Below are 22,984 nucleotides of genomic sequence, written 5' to 3'. Positions count from 1 at the left end.
CTGCTGCTGGCACGCCTGCCCTTGTATGTCTGTCTCTATAGCTGGCCCGCCTGCCCTTGTATGTCTGTCTCTGCTGCTGGCCCGCCTGTCCTTGTATGTCTGTCTCTGCTGCTGGCACGCCTGCCCTTGTATGTCTGTCTCCAAATCTGGCACGCCTGCTCGTGTATGTCTGTCTCTGCTGCTGGCATGCCTGCCCGTGTATGTCTGTCTCTGCTGCTGGCACGCCTGCCCTTGTATGTCTGTCTCTAAAGCTGGCCCGACTGCCCTTGTATGTCTGTCTCTGCTGCTGGCCGCCAGCCCTTTTATGTCTGTCTCTGCTGCTGGCCGCCTGCCGGTGTATGTTTGTCTCTCAAGTTGGCCCGCCAGCCCTTGTATGTCTGTCTCTGCTGCTGACATGCCTGCCCATGTATGTCTGTCTCTGCTGCTTGCACGCCTACCCGTGTATGTCTGTCTCTGCTGCTGGTCCGCCTGCCGCTGTATGTCTGTCTCTGCTGCTGGCCCGCCTGCCCTTGTATGTCTGTCCCTGCTGCTGGCCCGCCTGCCCCTGTAGGTCTGTCTCTGCTGCTGGCCCGCCTGCCCGTGTATGTCTGTCTCTGCTGCTGGCCCGCTTGCCCGTGTATGTCTGTCTCTGCTACTGGCCCGCCTGCCCGTGTATGTCTGTCTCTTCTGCTGGCACGCCTGCCCTTGTATGTCTGTCTCTAAAGCTGGCCGGTCTGCCCGTGTATGTCTGTCTCTGCTGCTGGCACGCCTACCCCTGTATGTCTGTCTCTAATGGTGGCCCGCCTGCCCTTGTCTGTTTGTCTCTGCTGCTGGCCAGCCTGCCCCTGTATGTCTGTCTCTGCTGCTGGCACACCTTCCCCTGTATGTCTGTCTCTAAAGCTGGCCCGCCTGCCCTTGTATGTCTGTCTCTAAAGCTGGCTCGCCTGCCCTTATACGTCTGTCTCTGCTGCTGGCCCGCCTGTCCTTGTACGTCTGTCCCTGCTGCTGGCCCGCCAGCCCTTGTATGTCTGTCCCTAAAGCTTGTCCACCTGCCCTTGCATTTCTGTCTCTGCTGTTGGCCGCCTGCCCTTGTATGTCTGTCTCTAAAGCTGGCCCACCTGCCCTTGTATGTCTGTCTCTGCTGCTGATCGGCCTGCCCTTGTTTGTCTGTCTGTGCTGCTGGTCCGCCAGCTCTTGTATGTCTGTCTCTAAAGCTTGCCCGCCTACCCTTGTATGTCTGTCTCTAAAGCTGGCCCGCCTGCCATTGTATGTCTGTCTCTGCTGCTGGTCGGCCTGCCCTTGTATGTCTGTCTGTGCTGCTGGCCCACCTGCCCTTGTACGTCCGTCTCTTCTGCTGGCCGCCTGCCCTTTTATTTCTGTCTCTAAAGCTTGCCCGCCTACCTGTGTATGTCTGTCTTTTCTGCTGGCCCGCCTGGCCTTGTATGTCTGTCTCTGCTGCTGGCCCGTCTGCCCTTTTACATCTGTGTCTGCTGCTGGCTCGCCTGCCCTTGGATGTCTGTCTCTGCTGCTGACCCGCCTGCCCTTGTATGTCTGTCTCTGCTGCTGGCCCGTCTGCCCTTTTATGTCTGTCTCTGCTGCTGGCCCGTCTCCCCTTGTACGTCTGTCACTGTTGCTGGCTGGCACGCCTGCCTTTCTGTGTCTGTCTCTGCTGCTGGCCTGCCTGCCCCTGTATGTCTGTCTCTGCTGCTGGCCCGTCTTTCCCTGTATGTCTGTCTCTAAAGCTGGCCCACCTGCCCTTGTATGTCTGTCTCTAAAGCTGGCCCGCCTGCCCTTGTATGTCTGTCTCTAAAGGTGGCACGCCTGCCCTTGTACGTCTGTCTCTGCTGCTGACCCGCCAGCCCCTGTATTTCTGTCTCTAAAGCTGGCCCGCCTGCCCTTCTGTGTCTGTCTCTGCTGCTGGCCCGCCTGCCCCTGTATTTCTCTCTCTAAAGCTGGCATTCCTGACCTTGTATGTCTGTCTCTAAAGGTGGCACGCCTGCTCTTGTATCTCTGTCTCTGCTGCTGGCCCACCTGCCCTTGTATGTCTGTCTCTGCTGCTGGCCCGCCTGCCCTTCTATGTCTGTCTCTGCTGCTCGCCTGCCTGCCCTCTGTATATCCTCGGTCACTCCACCTAGCCAGCCTGGCACTCTGTGTAACCTCTTTCACTTCTCCTAGCCTGTCTGGACCTCTGTGTACCCTGTTTCACTTCTCCTAGCCTGCCTGGGTTTCTGTGTACCCTCTGTCACTTCTCCTAGCCTGTGTGGCTCCCTGTGTACCCTCTGTCACTCCTCCTACCCTGCCTGGCCCTTTGTGTACCCTCTGTCACTCCTCCTAGCCTGCCTGACCTTATGTGTACCCTCTGTCACTCCTCCTACCCTGCCTGGCCCTCTGTGCACCCTCTGTCACTCCTCCTACCCTGCCTGGCCCTCTGTGTTCCCTCTGTCACTGCTCCTACCCTGCCTGTCCCTCTGTGTACCCTCTGTCACTTCTCCTACCCTGCCTGGCCCTCTGTGTACCCTCTGTCACTGCTCCGAGCCTGCCTGACCTCATGTGTACCCTCTGTCACTCCTCCTAGCCTGCCTGGTCCTCTGCGTACCCTCTGTCAGTCCTCCTAGCATGCCTGGCCCTCTATGTACCCTCTGTCACTCCTCCTAGCCTGCCTGGCCCTCTGCGTACCCACCTGTCAGTCCTCCTAGCATGCCTGGTCCTCTATGTACCCTGTGTCACTACTCCTAGCCTGCTTGACCCTCATTGTACCCTCTGTCACTCTGTCAATCCTCTAAGCCTGCTTGGCCCTCTGTCACTCCTCCTAGCCTGCCTGGCCCTCTGTGTACCTTCTGCCACTCCTACTACCTTGCCTGGCCCTCTGTGTTCCCTCTGTCAGTGCTCCTACCCTGCCTGTCCCTCTGTGTACCCTCTGTCACTTCTCCTACCGTGCCCGGCCCTCTGTGTACCCTCTGCCACTGCTCCTAGCCTGCCTGATCTCATGTGTACCCTCTGTCACTCCTCCTAGCCAGCCTGGCCCTCTGTGTACCCTCTGTCACTCCTCCTACCCTGCCTGCCCCTCTGTGTACCCTCTGTAACTGCTCCTAGGCTGCCTGACCTCATGTGTGCCCTCTGTCACTCCTCCTAGCCCGCCTGGCCGTCTGTGTACACTCTGTCACCCCTACTAGCCTGCCTGGGCCTTTGTGTACCCTGTGTACCCTCTGTCACTCCTCCTAGCCTGCTTGACCCTCAGTGTACCCCCTGTCAATCCTCCTAGCCTGCCTGGCCCTCTGTGTTCCCTCTGTCACTGCTCCTACTCTGCCTGACCTCATGTGTACCCTCTGTCACTTCTCCTACCCTGCCTGTCCCTCTGTGTACCCTCTGTAACTGCTCCTAGCCTGCCTGGCCCTCTGTGTTCCCTCTGTCACTGATCCTACCCTGCCTGGCCCTCTGTCACTCATCCTAGCCTGCCTGACCTCACATGTCCCTTCTATGTGGACAGCAGGCCTGTGATAGTTCTGAGTAAGATCAGTTGGGTTTTCATTCAGTGAAATCAGTATCTTGGAAGGAGCATTGGTCCATGTGAGGCGTGGATGTGGACTCCTTGTCCTGGTCGCTCTTTGGCAGCCAGCGGGTCCCACAGAGCACTCACAGCAGTCACAGTCCTATAATCTGACGTCAAGAAGTACAGCATCAGTCCTCTTTCTTTTCTTCACCCAAATGTATTGAGTGTGACATCATTTGCAGACACAACCTCATGGTTTGAAGCCTTTCTGCTCTGGCCTCACTGCTGTCACGCCCTGATGAAGGCCTCTGTGGTTGAAACGCCTTCCTCCTTTACCCAGGTGCCTCCTAGGCTAGATACTTCATCACCTTTCTGAAGATGGTCTGTACTTTCTCTTTCAGGCCCCGTTTACTTTCTGCGATGTCGCAGCGTGTTTCTCTGACGAGGAGTGGGCGCTGCTGCAGCGCTGGCAGAAGGAGCTATACAAGAGCGTGATGACAGAAATCCACCAGGCCTTCAGTTCTCTGGGTAAATGCTTCCTCTCTGTGTCAGAGCAGAGTATGTGAGTTTTACTTGGCCTAGTCTCCATTTAAGGTTCTGATATACAATGTCTTCACGTTTTGATGTGAGCGAAACAATGTGTGTGATCGAGTAATAAATCTGCCAAAGAGATAAACTGTAACCAAAACGAATGGTGGACAAGTGAGTAAAGTTATTCTAAGCAAAGAACATTTCAGCGTAATTCTGCTTCCTTAATGAGGCGCCTCATCAGAGCAAAAAATGCCAGCACGTGCTCCGTCCTCATTAGAATGTGCTTCTTTAAGGCTCAGTTTGGAAGAGACGATCATGTAGAACCAGCTCTGCGGAAGGACCCGTGTAATATTCAGGACCCATGTAATATCCAGGACCCATGTAATTTCCAGGACCCATGTAATAATCACTATTTAATATTCAGGACCCAAGTAATATTCAGCTCCCATGTAATAATCACCATATAATATTCAGGACCTGTGTAATATTCCGCACCCATGTAATAATCAGGACCTGTGTAATATTCAGGACCCTTGTAATAATCACCATGATACTCAGGACCCATGTAATATCTAGGACCCAAGGAATATTCAGGACCAGTGTAATAATCACAATGTAATATTCAGGGCCCATGTAATATCCAGGACCCATGTAATATTCAGAACCCGTTTAATAATCACCATGTAATATTCAGGACACAAGTAATATTCAGCACCCATGTAATAACCACCATGTAATATTCAGGACCCAAGTAATATTCAGCACCCTGTAATAATCAGGACCTGTGTAATATTCAGGACCCGTGTAATAATCACCATGTAATATTCAGGACCCATGTAATATCCAGGACCCATGTAATATTTAGGACCCGTGTAATAATCACCATGTAATATTCAGGACCCGTGTAATATTCAGGACACATGTAATATTCAAGACCCATGTATTAATCACCATAAAATATTAAAGACCCATGTTATATTCTGGACCCATGTAATATTCAGGACCCGTGTAATAATCACCATGTAATATTCAGGACCCGTTTAATAATCACCATGTAATATTCACAACACATGTAATATTCAAGACCCAAGTAATAATCACAATATAATATTCATGGCCCATGTTATATTCACGACCCATGTAATATTCCGCACCCCCTGAGTCTCGATCTTGAGAGGGGGCCCTCCTTTTCAGCGTGTTATGGAACAGCTGTGCACTGAATGGGCCCTGACGTCGTTTTAGACTGAAATTGTCTGTCCCAAGAGGAGTTTTGCGAAGAAAAGTAGACAAAGGGTTTTACTGTGCAGCCGGTGTTAGGTCGGAGAAATCCAATGGGAAACACTACCATGGTCCGACGCCCAAGATGAAACTGTCCTCATACGCCACTTCACCGCTTCATGTGTTCAGAGTGAGTGGGAACAGAGGTGAGAGTGGGAAAGGATCTGTGTCAGTCACACAGGTGAGCTCGGGGAAAAACAAGAAGATATTTTGTTTTTCCTTGCTAACAGCAGTGTTCTGACACCAGGCGTGATAAGACAGAAGAGCAAGACACCGTCAAGAGCAGAGCAGTGGAGTACAGGGCAGCACCGCTCATACAGACAGCCAGACACCGTCAAGAGCAGAGCAGTGGAGTACAGGGCAGCACCGCTCATACAGACAGCCAGACACCGTCAAGAGCAGAGCAGTGGAGTACAGGGCAGCACCGCTCATACAGACAGACAGACACCGTCCAGAGCAGTGGAGTACAGGGCAGCACCACTCAGACAGACAGAGACCGTCAAGAGCAGAGCAGTGGACTACAGGGCAGCACCGCCCATACAGACAAGACAGACACCATCAAGAACAAGGCAGTGGAGTACAGGGCAGCACCACTCATACAGACAGACAAACAGACAGACACCGTCAAGAGCAGAGCAGTGGAGTACAGGGCAGCACCGCTCATACAGACAGACAGACACCGTCCAGAGCAGTGGAGTACAGGGCAGCACCACTCAGACAGACAGAGACCTTCAAGAGCAGAGCAGTGGAGTACAGGGCAGCACCGCCCATACAGACAAGACAGACACCATCAAGAACAAGGCAGTGGCGTACAGGGCAGCACCGCTCATACAGACAGCCAGACACCGTCAAGAGCAGAGCAGTGGAGTACAGGGCAGCACCGCTCATACAGACAGACAGACACCATCAAGAGCAGAGCAGTGGAGTACAGGGCAGCACCGCTGATACCAACAGACAGACACTGTCAAGAGCAGAGCAGTTTTGATGTGACTCTGTCCAGTGGCTGCACTCAGTGTGTGTGTGAGGCTACCAGTGGACCACGCAGAGACAATGTGACACTGTCCAGTGGCTGCACTCAGTGTGTGTGTGAGGCTACCAGTGGACCACGCAGAGACAATGTGACACTGTCCAGTGGCTGCACTCAGTGTATGTGTGAGGCTGCTAGTGGACTACGCAGAGACAATGTGACACTGTCCAGTGGCTGCACTCAGTGTGTGTGTGAGGCTGCTAGTGGACTACGCAGAGACAATGTGACACTGTCCAGTGGCTGCACTCAGTGTGTGTGTGAGGCTGCTAGTGGACTACGCAGAGACAATGTGACACTGTCCAGTGGCTGCACTCAGTGTATGTGTGAGGCTACCAGTGGACTACGCAGAGACGATGTGACACTGTCCAGTGGCTGCGCTCAGTGTATGGGTGAGTGCAGGAGAGTAGGATCTGCACTTATGTTGCCCCCACTTTTTTTTCTGATGTTAACACTGGTTTCTGGCTATAGTCTGGCTGGGTCCCTGCCATTCAGGGCCCCAGCCTCTCTGTTCTCTCTAAACAACTTGGAGTGCATATTAGATGAACTAGTGATTGGCTACTGTGGTACCTTATGAGCCCCTAGTATATGGTACCTTAGGTACCAAGGGCATAGGTACTTCACATTCCTACCAGGGGCTGAAGCATGTATTATGCCACCCCTGGGAAGCAGACTAAATCTGACACCACAGGCCTGCTACTGCAGCCTGCGTGAGGTAGTGTTAGCACTCCTCACTGAGATATAGGTTCCCTATATCTCACCATACACACATATAAACCTATTAGTCACCCCTAAGGCAGGCCCTATCAATCCTGAGGGCAGGGTGCTTGGATTCCATGTGAGGGGGTGCCTCTGCCGGAGCAGGGCCCCTCTGCAGCTCTCAGAGTCTATTCTCGGTGGCTGTTTGTGGATGCGGTTAAACATATACTCTTAAGTGCATTATAACCTCGCGGTAAATGCTAACTCTGGAATGGCTGCATCAAAACATGTCGTGTTTGGTGTCAAACGCTTTGGAATCATACCCCCACACCAGTAACTGGTGTGGGAGTATGATCCCACCCTTCTAGAGGGATAGACATGTACCTGCTGTGGAAACACGGTAGAATCTTGAAGAGCCCTGGCATCACAAAATGGATGCCACCAGCACAGACACTGGGCTGCCCTCCTGCTGCTGACCGAAACTCACAGTGGAGGAGGCCCAACAATAGGCATCCTGTCACAGGGAGGTGTCACCACCTTCCAGACAGGATTTAGTGTATTGGGGCTGGGTGGGTGCACTCCTAGAGTGCTTTGAAGTCCTGCACTGCGGGAGCAGTAGGCTCCTCTGTGCATATGCCAGCTCAAACCGGTTCAGGGGCTACCTGCCCCTGCTCTGGCGCAAAACTGGACAAAGGGAAATGGGTGTAACCACCCACTCCCCTGACCCTCCCATAGGAGTGGTCATAGAGCTAATCCCTCCCTTTCTTTTAGTATAAGATAGGGAACCCTTGCCATTGCAAACTAGATATCCCTGGATGACGCTCTGAAGAAGAATCCTGGACCTTCGACGTTCCACTACCTCTGGAAGACTGAAGAATCTCCCTTGGAGTCAAGGAGTGACTCCCCTTCTTGGCAGGCACCAAAACTTTGAACCAACGGTCGCAAACTTTCCCGCACCCGCAGGAGTCCGAAGTCCCTGCAGCTCTCGAAGGCCACCGTGAGTCCCCAGCAAAGCTGAGGCAAGTAGACCCCACGAGTGACAAGGAACAGCAATACCCGGGTCCCGTGCACTATTTTCGAGTGCAATCCCTAGACGACGCTCTACGAACTTGTGCATTGGACCACGTGTGGTACAAGCCTCCAGCAGGATTTCCATCGAAGATCAGAGGCCTACCTCGTCCCGAGTGACCGTGGGCTCCTGTGAAGTGAATCCTCCAGAGGCGTCTTCGCGATCCCTTGCCAGCTGGCTTGTGGGTCCCCTGAAGACTATTCTACATAACCAAAGGGCTCCCCTGGTTGCTCCAGGCCTGCCCTGACTTACCCTTGCTGGGTGAGTCCCTCAGACCTTGTTGGTCTGCACCGCTGACTTTCTTCTCTTTCCACAAGACTTGCTGTTGCCAAGGCTTGTTGGCTCCAATCAAGTTTCCAACACCTCAGTAAGCTGCAGACATCGTGGGACACGCTGAATCCAGCTCCTGGTTGTCGTCGACACCTCCTGGACCTCGTTGCTGAAGAGTCAAGACACCAGTGATCACCTGAAATCACCCGATGACTGTGGGCATCCATGTTCCTGGGCCCGGGTCACTGGCAAGTGACTTTGAACACTCTCTCCTCTGCTTTCAGGTATTATTTCTTCTGAATCCAGCCTTGGATTCCACCGGACACTTCTTCTGTCTTCACAAGCAGCAAGTCTTCTTTGGCTCCCATTGAAAACGACGCCGCGACCCGACACCAAAAGACACCTATGCACCCGGCTTCCCTGGGTGAGGTAACTCGTGCACCCCGGTGCTCCTGTGTGTGTTGGCTCTAGAACTACTTACCCTGTAAGTGACTTGCTTGTAGACTCTCCCGAAGTATCCTAAAACTCTAAAAATCCAACCGCGACTTGTTCCATTGAAGTCTATTGGGATCCGTGGCTGTGTTCTCACACTGCATGCGTCTCCCGTGGGTCCTTTACTTACCTGCCTTGGGTGGAATAGTGAGGTCCCAGCGCTTCTGAAGGCTCTAGGCCTTATCCCTTCTCAAGTCGATATTCTTATACCTCTTTTTCAGTATATGGGCTGGTACTCCCCTAGGGCCCCAGCCATATAAGTGCTTAATTTGTTGTCAAAAGTTGATTTGTGCATATGTTCCTGACTTCTAATCTCATAAAGAAATAAGTAGAGTGTGTCTAGAAATAAATACATATATATTTTATATATATACCTGTGTGGTGTCCTTTCATTTGGTAATTCAAGAGATTATAAGGTAAAACAAGCTGCTTTACATTCCTCGGAGACTTAGCCTGAAGGCTGCTCTCCACAGCTACTACTAGGATAGCTTTCTTTAAAAGGTTGTCTTAAACCTATCTACCATAAGAGTCGAACTGGACTGGTGCAAGGTAGCCACTTTAACTAGTGACCAGCATATGCCAGGCCAACTTCTCACATTGGTGGCAGCGGTGGGATTCCAGCTTGCCATTGTTTTACCAGAAAATCTCTATTTGAATTACTAACTGAAAACCACTAAAGGTACTCAAGGTACATATAAAGTCAAGCTTAGTATCAACAAGTTCTACTGAACTTAGAGCTGTTTGTGAAGGGATAGCACACCCTTGCTACAGCTCAAGCTAGGATCAGTAGGCCACAAACTAGTGTAGGTAGGTCAACACTGGACAACACTAGAATGTCCTTAAGGGTTGGAGCCAGTGGGTACCCAGCCTCAGTATAAAGACATGACTTTCTTTGACTTGAAAGCCATGTGTGCTGCAAGGCACCTGAAGCTAGGACAGAGTCCCTCCACACTACACCTGATAGATCTGCTGAGAGCAGATGATGTTAGATTAGCTCTAGGAGCTAATAGGTCTGAATCAGGGGGTGGGTCAGCTATAGTCTCTGGGTCAGATGATGAAAGTCAAGATGACCTGGACTCTGTGGTTGAGGGGCCGACCCACAGGGGTCTGAAAAGGACAGAGAGACCTCCTCTTAAAGAATGTACAAACTGCTGCAGTATGCGGAAGCAAGATTTGCCCTCAAAACCAAGCAGTTGGCATTAGACAAAGAAGCCTTTGAGCTCCAGAGAGCTTCTAGAAAAGAGGGATTAGTACCCCCTGGTGGCAGCAACAGTGTCCCTAGAGTCAGAGATTACATTCCAGACCATTAGAACCTGTCCAAGGTTGTTCCTCCCTACCAGAGTGGGTATGATATCCACAAATGGATAACTGCTATGGAAAGGGCCTGTAGAGTACAACAGGTCCCCCAAAAGCAGTGGGCAGCAATCTTGTGGCTCTCCTTTTCTGATAAAGGTAGAGACAAGCTCCTCACTGTTAGAGAAGAGGATGCTGATGATTATGAAGTCCTGAAGGGTGCATTAATAGATGGGTTTGGCTTAACCACTGAACAGTACAGGTTGAAGTTCAGAGACACCCAGAAAGCACAGAATCAGGACTGGACTGACTTTGTAGATTGTTCAACCAAGGCTCTGGAGAGTTGGCTGGTTGGTAGTAGAGTTACTGATTTTAAGGGATTGTATAATCTTATGATGAGAGAACAGATCCTTAATAATTGCCAAAACCAGTTGTTGCATCAATACTTGGTGGACTCTGATCTGACCTCTCCCCAAGAATTGGGAAAGAAGGCGGACAAATGGGTCAGAACCAGGGTGAGGCAGAAAACCCAGAACCAAGGGGGTGAAACCAAGACGCAAGATCCTAAAGGCTCAGAGAAAGGTGGGGATAAGTCAAAAGACCAGAAGTCTTCACAAGGGCCCCAACAATCTGCATCTGGTGGGGATTCACAGTCTTACAAAGGGAAAGGCCAAAAGAAGCCCTGGTGCAAATTCTGTAAACAGAAAGGGCACTGGGCGTCTGACTGTAACAAGTCCAAAGACCAAACCACCACCACTCCAGCCCCTAAGGCAACTGTTACCCCTAGTACAGCTACTGGTGGAGGTGGTAATCAGAATAAGGGTGTAGTAGGGTTGACCCTGGGTTCTGAAGTGGACTCTGGCCTAGTCAAGAGTACCCACTCGGGCATTGCTGATTTGTGATGGAGACATTGATATGTCCTTCCTAGTGAGCCCCAGTAATCTGGGCAACTACAAACAGCAGCCTGTAATAAATGGCAAACAGGCTTTGGCATTCAGGGACACAGGTGCTAGTGTCACCATGGTGGCAGAGGATCTTGTGGACCCTGGACAGATCATCCTGGGCGAAATGTACCAGGTTACCAATGCAAGCAATGTCAGGATCAACCATAGTCTGGCAGTTGTGAATTTCTCCTGGGGAGGGGTAACTGGCCTCAAGAAGGTAGTAGTCAGTGCAGACCTCCCTGTCGAATGTCTATTGGGCAATGATCTAGAGACTTCAGCCTGGTCTGAAGTAGAGTTATGGACTCATGCTGAGATGTTGGGCATACCTGCAGAGGTATTTGCTGTGACCAGGTCACAGGCCAAAATGCATAAAGCTGAAACAGCTCTGGATCCTGAAAGTATGGACCAGATGCTACCCAAGAAGAGAAGCTGTAGGGTTAAGGCAGTGCCTTCCCCTCTGTCTCAGATCACAGGTTCACCTCTTGAGGTAGGTGAAGCAGATCCTGAAGACGGAACTGCCCCAGAGGGACTTGAACCTGATCAGGTTGAGTTCTTGGGGGCAGGAGAACCTTCTAGGGAAGATCTGAGCAAAGAGCAACAGTGCTGCCCCTCTCTTGAACCCCTCAGACAGTAGGCTGCTGCTGAGACTGCTGGGAGTGCTAGTGGGTCCCATAAAGTTTATTGGGATGAGGGACTCCTATATTCTGAGGCTAGAGACCCAACCCCTGGAGCCACCAGGAGGTTGGTAATACCGCAGAAATTTAGGGGGTTCCTCTTGACCCTAGCACATGACATCCCTTTAGCAGGACACTTGGGCCAAAACAAGACCTGGGACAGGCTTGTTCCACATTTTCATTGGTCACATATGTCAGAGGACACAAAGGAGTTTTGTCGCTCCTGTGTCACTTGCCAAGCCAGTGGCAAGTCAGGTGGCACAACAAAGGCCCCCCTGATACCACTACCTGTGGTGGGGGTACCCTTTGAAAGGGTAGGGATTGACATTGTTGGTCCCCTTGACCCTCCAACAGCATCTGGGGACAGATTTATCCTGGTGGTAGTGGATCATGCCACCAGGTACCCAGAAGCAATTCCCCTGAGGACCACCACAGCCCCTGTGGTGGCAAGAGCCCTCATTGGAGTTTTCTCCAGAGTTGGTTTCCCAAAGGAGGTTATATCTGACAGAGGTACCAACTTCATGTCAGGGTATCTAAAAGAAATGTGAAAGGAGTCTGGTGTAAACTATAAATTCACTACTCCCTATCACCCACAATGCAATGGGTTAGTTGAACGTTTCAACAAAACCCTAAAGGGAATGATTAAAGGCCTCCCAGAAAAGCTTAGGCGAAAATGGGACCTTTTACTTCCCTGCCTTCTGTTTGCATACAGAGAGGTTCCACAGAAGGGGGTTGGTTACAGCCCATTTGAACTTCTGTTTAGGCATCCTGTAAGAGGTCCATTATGTTTGGTGAAGGAGGGCTGGGAGTTACCTCTCAAACCTCCCAAACAGGATGTGATGGATTATGTACTTGGTCTCTGCTCCAGGATGGCTGAATACATGAAGAAGGCAACAAAAAACCTGGAGGCCAGCCAAGAACTACAAAATCCTTGGCATGACCAAAAGGCTGTGCTGACTGCATACCAGCCAGGACAGAAAGTGTGGGTGTTGGGGCCTGTGGCCCCAGCAGCTCTCAAAGACAAATGGAGTGGCCTCCATACAATTGTTGAACAAAAGGGAGAAGTCACCTACTTGGTGAATCTTGGAACTCCCAGGAGCCCCTTAGGGTGCTCCATGTCAACAGATTGAACCCATATGTCGACAGGGCTGACATGGGCTTGCTCATGGCAACTGATGAGGAACAGGAGGAGGAGAGTGACCCTCTCCCTGACCTGCTCTCACAGAATCCTGGTGATGGGTCAGTAGATGGTGTTGCTTTGGCAAGCAGCCTCACTGAACATCAACAAACTGAATGCAGACAAGATTTGCAACAGTTTAGACATATGTTTAGCCTGACCTCTAGTCAGACTTCCTGGTGCACCCATGAGGTGGACACTGGAGACAGTCTGCCTGTCAAGAGTAAAATCTGCAGGCAACCTGACCATGTCAGGGACTGTATCAGGACTGAAGTCCAGAAAGATAGCCCTTAAGCTAGTCCAGTAGTCCTAGTACCCAAACCTCATACCCAGGATGGTAAGAAAGAAATTAGGTTTTGTGTAGACTACAGAGGCTCTTCTGAGTGATATGTTGTGCTATATAAATTTCCTTTGATTTGATTTGATTTGAGAGGCCTCAATGCAGTCACCAGGACTGATGCCTATCCCATACCAAGGGCAGATGAGCTAATTGATACTTTGGCCTCAGCTAAGTATCTTAGTACATTTGACCTAACAGCTGGCTACTGGCAAATCAAGTTAGCTGAGGATGCCAAGGCCGAAACAGCATTTTCAACCCCTGGTGGGCACTACCACTTTGTGGTGATGCTCTTTGGTTTGAAAAATGCACCTGCCACTTTTCAGAGGTTGGTGAACAAAGTTCTGACAGGTATGGACACTTTTTGCTCAGCTTATCTAGATTATATTGCTGTCTTTAGTTCCTCCTGGCAGGATCACCTGGTCCACCTCAGAAATGTTTTGGAGGCCCTGCAAAAAGCAGGTCTCACTATCAAGGTCAATAAGTGCCAGATAGGGCAGAGTCAGGTTGTGTACCTGGGCCACCTTGTAGGTGGAGGCCAGGTTCAGCCTTTACAGAGCAAAATCCAAACCATCATGGAATGGGTTGCTCCAACCACCCAGACACAGGTGAGAGCCTTCTTAGGCCTGACTGGGTACTATAGGAGGTTTGTTAAGGGATATGGGTCTATAGTGACCCCCTTAAATGATCTTACCTCAAAGAAAATGCCAAAAAAGCTTCAGTGGACAGCTAGCTGTCAAAAGGCATTTGAAGACCTAAAGCAGGCCATGTGCACTGCCCCCATCTTACAGAGTCCAGACTTACCTGCCCTTTGATTGGACCTGCCACCGGACTGCTGCTGTTTCTTTCTTCACCCTCTGCCCTTTGGAAAAGCCACAGCAACTCGCCGGACCCGCTACGCTTGTCCCGCAGTGCGTGTGACATCAGCGGGAGCTGCTGTCGGGAGAGGGGCGGTCTCTTGTGCTAGGACTTGGGGCGTGTTGTTGCTGGCAGGGCTGCGAGCACGTTAGCAGGGACTCCATCGCCCAGGAGTCCCTGCGAGCCCAATCTGCTTCACCTGGGCTGCTCTCCCTGCTGGCCCCGCCCCCCCACCCATCACTCCTTCCTTTTGTTATTTTAGAAGGACACGCGCCCGCTGCGCGGGAGCGCCCGGGGCTAAGCCCGGGCAAAGGGCGGGCCGTCTAAGGACGGGCCGGGCTTATTCTCTTTCATCACAGACCCGAAGTATTTGTTTTATACTTTTAAGTGTTATTATTATCTTTTAATGGTCTGATTTATAGGTTGTTTTCTTCAGTTGGGATCTTGTCCTGTATTACTCCTCTCAAAAGAATTTCCCCATGATGGCCTTACGTTCCGGAAAGGGTAGGCAGGTTACATTGAAAACGAGTAGTGTTAAAGCAACTGGAACTTTGGATGATTTTATAATTCGGGCAACAGGGATATTGGAAAAAGAAATCGCTCTTACAGAAAAGCGCCTCTCAATAGATCTGGTAACAGGGAAACGCTCTTCACTAGGACGTATTAGTTCTATAATTACCCCTGAAAAAAGTTTAGTAAATGATCTGGTAGATAGCCCAATTCCTGTAATGAATTCTAATTCTTATTTAATTTCTTCGATTGACCTGGTGGACTGCCCAAACGAAGACTGTATATCATCAATCACTGCTAGTGGGGATAGCACCCAAAACTGTAATTTGAGCCTTATAGTGCCCACATTAACACAACCCCAGGTCTTAGAACCCGAGCCAGTAGGAATTGAAATTATAAAAACTAGTAAACGGAAAAGAGGAGGGGGTCACAATAAGGGTAGTAGAGCCAAAACAGTAAAAATAAATACTTTGAGAGTAACATCGAAATTAGCAAAACAAAGGGGGATTTCATCTGGGGATTATGTACATACAAATCATCCCTGCCCAAATAATGATGAATTATTGCTTAATATTGAAAAGCTGGTTAAAGGGCTTCTGACGCCTCTTGTAGAAAGAACGCAAATAGTAAATTTGAAACTGGACCAATTAGAACATCTTATATCGGTCAATACTCGTTGTCTTGAGAAATTGGCTAAGAACAGTAAACCTATTGAAACCATGGGGGGTAACCCCAATGCTATAAAGAAAGTGGGACCAAAAAATCAAGTTGTAGTGTCGCAAATGGCCGCAACTGCTACTCTTGCTAAAGTACCCTTACAAACTGCCTCAAATAACTCTACTCTCTATGGGTTGTCAGCAAAAGCCCGCAGTGGCCGCTGCATCCACATCAAAGTGATCCGCACCCAAGCAGGCAGTCACTTCCGGGCCTAGGGTAATACCACAACAGGGACCTATGAATCATAGAGAAACAGCTCCACTAAAGAAGCTGTCAGGAAGGATCTGAATGTCATTATCACAAGGCTTAAGACAGTGGGACAGCATTGGGTGTTGGTGAAACCTTCCCTCTGCAATTACTGGACTAGTGTCTAAAGGCTATGGACTCCATTCTAAGATGGCCGCTCAATTTTCCTTACTAACTAATGAAGTTACGAAGTCTCGCGAGGGAGGAGACTTCTTTTGCTCACGGCGCGCATTTTGCCGCGCACTTCAATTTAGTCACAGTCGAGTGAGGTAGCTTTAGTTCTCGCTCCTCGACTCGAAGTTTCCCTCAGTAATTTAATGTATTTTGGTCATAGCAGGTCTCTAGGTGTTGTTAGAGACATTAGTGAGAGAGTAATTCTGAATTAGTCTGAGCCAATATAATCCTTGGTCAAGTAGAGATTGAACCCAGAGTGAGAGAGTAACTTGACTCCGCCGTCTCCGAAGATATTTGAGGTAATTCCAGGGTCTCCTTACTCCGGTAGGCCTACCGTCGAGTGAAGGAGACCAGCTGCAGTATCTGAAGATAACTCCACACAAGTAAGCCGTTGCCGGAGAGATTTGAGAGCACCAGAACTACCACACAAGTAAGCAGATAGCAGAGAGACTTGAGCACACCTGACTTCAGTCGATGAAAACCGTTCTTCATCTGTTGCCTCTACCCAAACCCTCCTTGCGACTTACCTACTCTTACCTTCCTCTGTCTACCCTACCCTGTCCCTTTTTGCGCGTAATCCAAGTAACGCAAGAAGGACACAGTGAACTGCATTCTTCACCTAGGAAGCAGCTTAGACTAAAACTTCTGTTCCAGCCAGTTTGTCAACCAGAGTGGCAAGGAAGGCTGGGAGAATTGGTAAGAGGGCACAAGGGTAAGGAGAGTATAAGAATTGAAGAAATGAATAAGACCTAACCAGTTCTTTTATGTGTGTATTAGGTCTTCCTGTAGAACAAAACCAGTGATCATCGAACTGGGAAAATAAAGAGAGGCATAGCTCCTGCAGAGGAACTGGTAGGGTGAAGGTCCAGGGGAAAGCACATTGTCTAATAACACCAGTTAGAATGTTGAATGGAATTTTGTTCCCTTCTGTGCATTAGGTCTTCCTGGGCAATTACTGAAAGACGAAGAGGGAGCCAGTTCTGCACGAGTGTCTCTTTTCTGTCCACTTCCCCTTTCCCCCTGCCTGGAGCAGTTGAGTCAACGCAGCTAGCTCCGGGAGGTGGGCATTGGGAATTCAGCTTCATTCTGCCTCCGTGAAGATTCCGTCTGGCCTTCCTGATAGAAGCCAGTTTGTGTAGATCTACCCCCTGACTGCGCTCCTTTTATCGCAGTTTTGACAGGAGTCCCAGGAGTCAGGCCAAACCAATTGGAATCAAACAGGGACCTTAGAAATAAAGTAACCTTTTGGCTCAATAAAAATAGGGCGCTTCCCCCTGCCTCTAGAACAGAAATATTAAGTGTCCGAAGGGTTCCTTGGGTGGGGCCAAGTGAGAAAGATTTGTAGGGGGATTGTATTCTCATAAACTTTAGGGACAATTGGGTTAAAGATTTTATTTGTTGTAAACCAAGGTTTGGTAGATTGGGGGATATACAATGTATAGGCTTAGAATACTTTTACCCCAATCTAAAGCATGTTGCTTTTCAACAATCCCAAAATTATCCTAGGATGAGACCCCAGGGTGAGAAATATTTCGGGTGGACATCAAGTAATATTCCTCTACAACCACCGCGAAATCATCACGGAATGAGATTTCAGGGTGAGGTATACCTTGGGTGGATGCCAAATAATATTCCCCTAAGTAATCGTTATGACCCACTCATGGGGATGGAGGGCATAGACTGACTACCAACCAGTCAAGAGCCCATTGAATTATTCAGCGAAAAGGCTAGTTCCTTAGTGGAACATAGTTATGATGGATCGAGGGATAATACTAATGAGGTGGTATTAACTTGTAATGTACAACGGGATAATCTCTTGGAATCAGAGGTTTGTGATATTGTAGACTATGAGCTGACCTTGCCTGCCCCTAGGTTGGATGGGGCCACCCGTATCGAACATCCAGGTAATCCGCCAGGGGAAACAAGGCTCCGCCTGATTTCGTGGAATATCGCAGGCCTTTCTGGGAGACTACAAGATGAAGCATGGCTGGATTATGCGGGTAGCCATGATATCCTATGTCTCCAGGAGACATGGAGTAGAACTGATCAGGATATTGACGGTTTTCAGTCCTGTAGTGTACTAGCCGTGCCATCACAGGCAGGCAGGGCAAAGGGTGGGATATTGACGGTTTTCAGTCCTCTAGTGTACTAGCCGTGCCATCACAGGCAGGCAGGGCAAAGGGTGGGACATTGACGGTTGTCAGTCCTGTAGTGTACTAGCTGTGCCATCACAGGCAGGCAGGGCAAAGGGTGGGACATTGACGGTTTTCAGTCCTGTAGTGTACTAGCTGTGCCATCACAGGCAGGCAGGGCAAAGGGTGGGATATTGACGGTTTTCAGTCCTTTAGTGTACTAGCTGTGCCATCACAGGCAGGCAGGGCAAAGGGTGGGATATTGACGGTTTTCAGTCCTTTAGTGTACTAGCCGTGCCATCACAGGCAGGCAGGGCAAAGGGTGGGATATTGACGGTTTTCAGTCCTCTAGTGTACTAGCCGTGCCATCACAGGCAGGCAGGGCAAAGGTTGGGACATTGACGGTTGTCAGTCCTGTAGTGTACTAGCTGTGCCATCACAGGCAGGCAGGGCAAAGGGTGGGACATTGACGGTTTTCAGTCCTGTAGTGTACTAGCTGTGCCATCACAGGCAGGCAGGGCAAAGGGTGGGATATTGACGGTTTTCAGTCCTTTAGTGTACTAGCTGTGCCATCACAGGCAGGCAGGGCAAAGGGTGGGATATTGACTGCACTTTCCCTAAAATTGAATAATTTAACAACATCTAAAATAGTGGACACTCCCTGGTACCAATTACTTTTGCTACAATCTCTGTTTCCTGAGCCCTTATTGTTGATTAATTGGTATCACAATGTCTTTGATAAAAATGAAATATCTGTAATTGTGAGTTTGCAGGAAGCTATATCCAAGGTGCGTAGCGACTTACCCCTACTTTTTATCATTTGGGTTGGTGATTTCAACTGTTCATTGTGTAAATTTGGTGGGTCAAATGTATGTGGCTTGGAAGATCTAAATGAACACCCTGTGCAACACTTTAAGCACACACCCCATGGTGATGCGTTAAATAACATTATTGTAATTAACGATTTATGCATAATGGAACCATGGGTTGCCCCAAATTCCCTCCCAATACCAACTTTCCAGGGAACTAGAGGCTCGGTGAGTGTTATTGACTTTGCCATTGTGTCCAATGGTTATTCTCAATACATTGATAAACTTGAGACGCTTGCAAATTCGGCAAGCGATCACAACCCTCTGATTCTAACATTATGCCCTCCTGTTAGCACAAGGCACCCAATCTGGGACCAACCTATAAAATATAATAGGAACCAAGGTGTTATCTTGAAGTGGGGGAAAGTAGACGCAATTGGGTTAGAGGCGGAGGTTTTAAGTGCCAATAGCTCAGAAATTGAGTCCTGTTTATTACCAAGAACTGACCCTGAAACTGTTATTACGAACTTTGAAATCCTATGTGGAAATGTGGCAGAGTATCTTAAAAAACCAATTGGTAATGCAAAGATCAAGGGTTTTAAATGGTTTGATGCTGTATGTTCTGCCGCTCTAAAATCATAAAAAATGGCTTTGCAACAAAAGCCAAGGAATAAGGAGCTGGTAAAAACGGCTAGAGGCGCCGACAAAGAGGCAACTAGAAAACGGAAGTTGGACTTAAAAAACTCGCTTGGGATGATTTAGAGAAGGCCTCGGAATTAAAAGACAGCAAGCTTTTTTGGGAAGTGGTAAATCGCCCCCTATTTTCTAGCAATGATAAGGATAATATGGTGATGCAGATAACAGGCGAGACATGGGAGGCCCATTTTGGGGCAATTTTTAATCCCAATTCACTTGCGCTCTTAGGACTGCAGGATGAAACACAGGATATGGAGTTCTCGCTGACAGCTTCTTTGCTTAGTTCTTCGCTTACATTGCAGGAAGTTGAAGAGGCCTTGAGGAAAGGTGTCCCACTAAAAGCCCCTGGCCCCGATGCAGTGCCATTGGACTTTTTTAAACATAGCATTGTTGTGTGGGCCCCGTTGCTGCTGAATGTATTTAAAGTGGTTATTGTTGGTCGTATTCCCCGATCATGGAAGGAGGCAGTGGTGGTGATAAGAGCGACCCTCGTTGTTATCGCCCAATATCGTTAATTGACGCATCATGTAAATTACTGGGAAGGATAATCCTTATTAGATTGGAGACGTGGGCAGACTCTGTGGGCCTAATTGTAGATTCCCAATATGGATTCAGAAGAGGAAAGGGAACAATCGAACAGTGTCTAAATTTGGCACTGATTATGAGTAAGTACATGAAGGCCAGGAATTCCTCTGTTCATCTGGCCTTCATGGACTTATCCAGTGCCTTTGACACTGTTTGCAGAAACAAATGATGGCGAATGATGGAGGATATGGGTTTTGAGGAACCCTTGGTTACCCTGCTCCGCAGATTACATGCAGCTACAACCGTGGCAATAAGGTTTGGGCCAGGGGGGGAAAAAACAAAATCTATCCCCTCAACTGAGGGTGTGCGACAAGGTTGCATTTTAGCGCCTTTTTTGTTCCTAGTTTATACAAATGGCTTGGAAAAGTACTTGTTGGATCATTGCTCTGATTTCCCAAAGGTAAACGGCAAGAAGATACCTATGTTATCTTATGCCGATGATACGGTATTAATGACCCTCACAGCAAATAGCATGCAGACTTGTCTGGATGCATTTAATAACTTCATGTTGGACCTGGACCTAAAGGTAAATTTTGCAAAATCTTTCGCAATGGTCTGTGGTCCAAAAGGGACAAAAACCCGTAAGTTTATGGTAACCAACAACACCATTGAAAAAGTAGATAATTTTAATTACTTGGGAAATCTTTTTAACAGTAAATTGAGTTGGGTCCCCTTGATGAAGGCGCGAGTACAAAGTACTAGTCGATGCATAGAGGGTCTTTTTCGCTTCTGTAGTAAACTAGGGCAAAAACCGGTCGCACAATTAAAAAGCTTGTATAGAGCAAAATGCTTATCTGTGGCCACTTATGGGGCAGGGGTCTGGGGCACAGAAAGCCCAGCCATGATCCAGGTCATGGAAAACAAATTTATTAAGCGTTTGTTGTCAATCCCATCAGGTTCATCTAATAGTTTCTGTCACACTGAGATGGGAATGGAATATGTGACTGACATCATTCGCATTTCGCCCTTATTATTATGGGGTAAAATATGGCTATCAGAAGACCTTCAGCTATCTAAAGATATCCTCCAAGACTGCAAAAATCTTGACCATGCAATGCAGATCCCATGGCTTTCACACGTCAGCGATACTTTGCACAGAATAGGCCTGGGCCACTTTTATGACAACCCCGAAAAAATACAGGGAGACATAAAAACTCTAATTAAAACAAGTTATCGTAAGAGTTTAAGCATGTCATGTCTAGACCAGTCAATAAACTGTTTGGGCAAACTACAGCACCAATTTTATCTAACATTTACCACTCACGTGCAATGGCGATTTTACATGACAAGGTTTAGACTAAACACACTTCATTTTCTTTTTGCCTTTCCAAAACAAGGGGGTTGGTGTGAGAGGCGCCCCCCTGTCCTTGCATTAACAAAGTCAGTCAAAGTACTATCCACATTGTTCTCTTTTGTTCTTGATATAAGGAACCAAGGAGTAGGTTTATTAAGCCTATTCTAAAAGAACAGCAACCATGTAATTCTAAAGACGGCTGTGACTACTTGTTATCATTATCATCCCCTGGAGTATGTTGTGCTATGTTAAGTTTCATAAGATTGTCACTCCAGATTAGGAAACGGTATAGCTAGTTTGGTCTAAAAACCTTTTATGGTTCCCATTGCTTTCTGACAAATGATGTAAAATTGTACACATTTTTCTTTTTATTCTTTTAATGCACACATTGTAGAATGATTTTCTAGTGGTGTTCTGTATACTTTTATGATTCTTTCTCTTTGAATCGAATAAAGTTTATGAATCGAATCGAGTCCAGACTACACCAAAAAGTTCATTGTCCAAACAGATGCTTCTGAGCTGGGTGTGGGAGCTGTACTGTCTCAACTGAATGATGAAGGCCAAGACCAGCCAGTAGCTTTTATAAGCAGAAGGCTGACCCCTTGAGAGAAACGTTGGTCAGCTATAGAGAGGGATGCCTTTGCTGTGGTGTGGGCCCTGAAGAAGCTGAGGCCCTACTTGTTTGGCACTCACTTCAAGATTCAGACTGACCACAAGCCCCTCCTATGGCTCAAACAGATAAAAGGTGAAAACCCAAAACTTTTAAGCTGGTCCATTTCCCTACAGGGGATGGACTATACAGTGGAACATAGACCTGGGACCCAACATGCCAATGCAGATGGACTCTCAAGGTATTTCCACTTAGAACACGAAGACTCAACTGGTCAAGGTTAGTTTAGTGTCCCTGCGTTTGGGGGGGGGGTTGTGTAGGAGAGTAGGATCTGCACTTATGTTGCCCCCACTTTTTTTTCTGATGTTAACACTGGTTTCTGGCTATAGTCTGGCTGGGACCCTGCTAATCAGGGCCCCAGCCTCTCTGTTCTCTCTAAACAACTTGGAGTGCATATTAGATGCACTAGTGATTGGATACTGTGGTACCTAATGAGCCCCTAGTATATGGTACCCTAGGTACCAAGGGCATAGGTACTTCACAGGCCTATCAGAGACTGAAGCATGTATTATGCCACCCCTGGGAAGCAGACTCAATCTGACACCACAGGCCTGCTACTGCAGCCTGGGTGAGGTAGTGTTAGCACTCCTCACTGAGGTATAGGTTCCCTATATGTCACCTTACACACACATATAACCCTATCAGTCACCCCTAAGGCAGGCCCTATCAATCCTGAGGGCAGGGTGCTTGGATTCCATGTGAGGGGGTGCCTCTGCCGGAGCAGGGCCCCTCTGCAGCTCTCAGAGTCTATTCTCTGTGGCTGTTAGTGGATGCGGTTAAACCATATACTCTTAAGTGCATTATAACCTCGCGGTAAATGCTAACTCTGGGATGGCTGCATCAAAACATGTTATGTTTGGTGTCAAACGCTTTGGAATCATACCTCCACACCAGTAACAGTGAGGCTGCCAGTGGACCAATCAGGGACGGTGTGACACTGCTCAGTGGCTGCACCACAGTGTATGTGTGAGGCTGCCAGTGGACCACTCAGGGACGGTGTGAGACTGTCCAGTGGCTGCACTCAGTGTGCATGTGA

At 48.8% G+C, this 22,984-nt stretch overlaps 1 pseudogene across 1 annotated transcript in view; it reads left to right on the top strand.

The window, feature by feature from the left end:
• LOC146839235 (uncharacterized) overlaps positions 1 to 22,984 on the top strand; it is a 310,687-nt pseudogene that overhangs the window by 5,670 nt on the left and 282,033 nt on the right. The window contains exon 2 of the transcript XR_014960814.1: positions 3,871 to 3,997. The product of XR_014960814.1 is annotated as an uncharacterized LOC146839235 (transcript). The remainder of the gene's footprint in view (positions 1 to 3,870; positions 3,998 to 22,984) is intronic.

The sequence above is a fragment of the Triturus cristatus genome, chromosome 4_2 (genome assembly GCF_964204655.1).
Source record: "Triturus cristatus chromosome 4_2, aTriCri1.1, whole genome shotgun sequence".
In the NCBI taxonomy this organism is placed as follows: Eukaryota; Metazoa; Chordata; class Amphibia; order Caudata; family Salamandridae; genus Triturus; species Triturus cristatus.
Note: the sequence above shows the minus strand (reverse complement) of the source record. Positions and strands in the feature narration are given on the sequence as shown.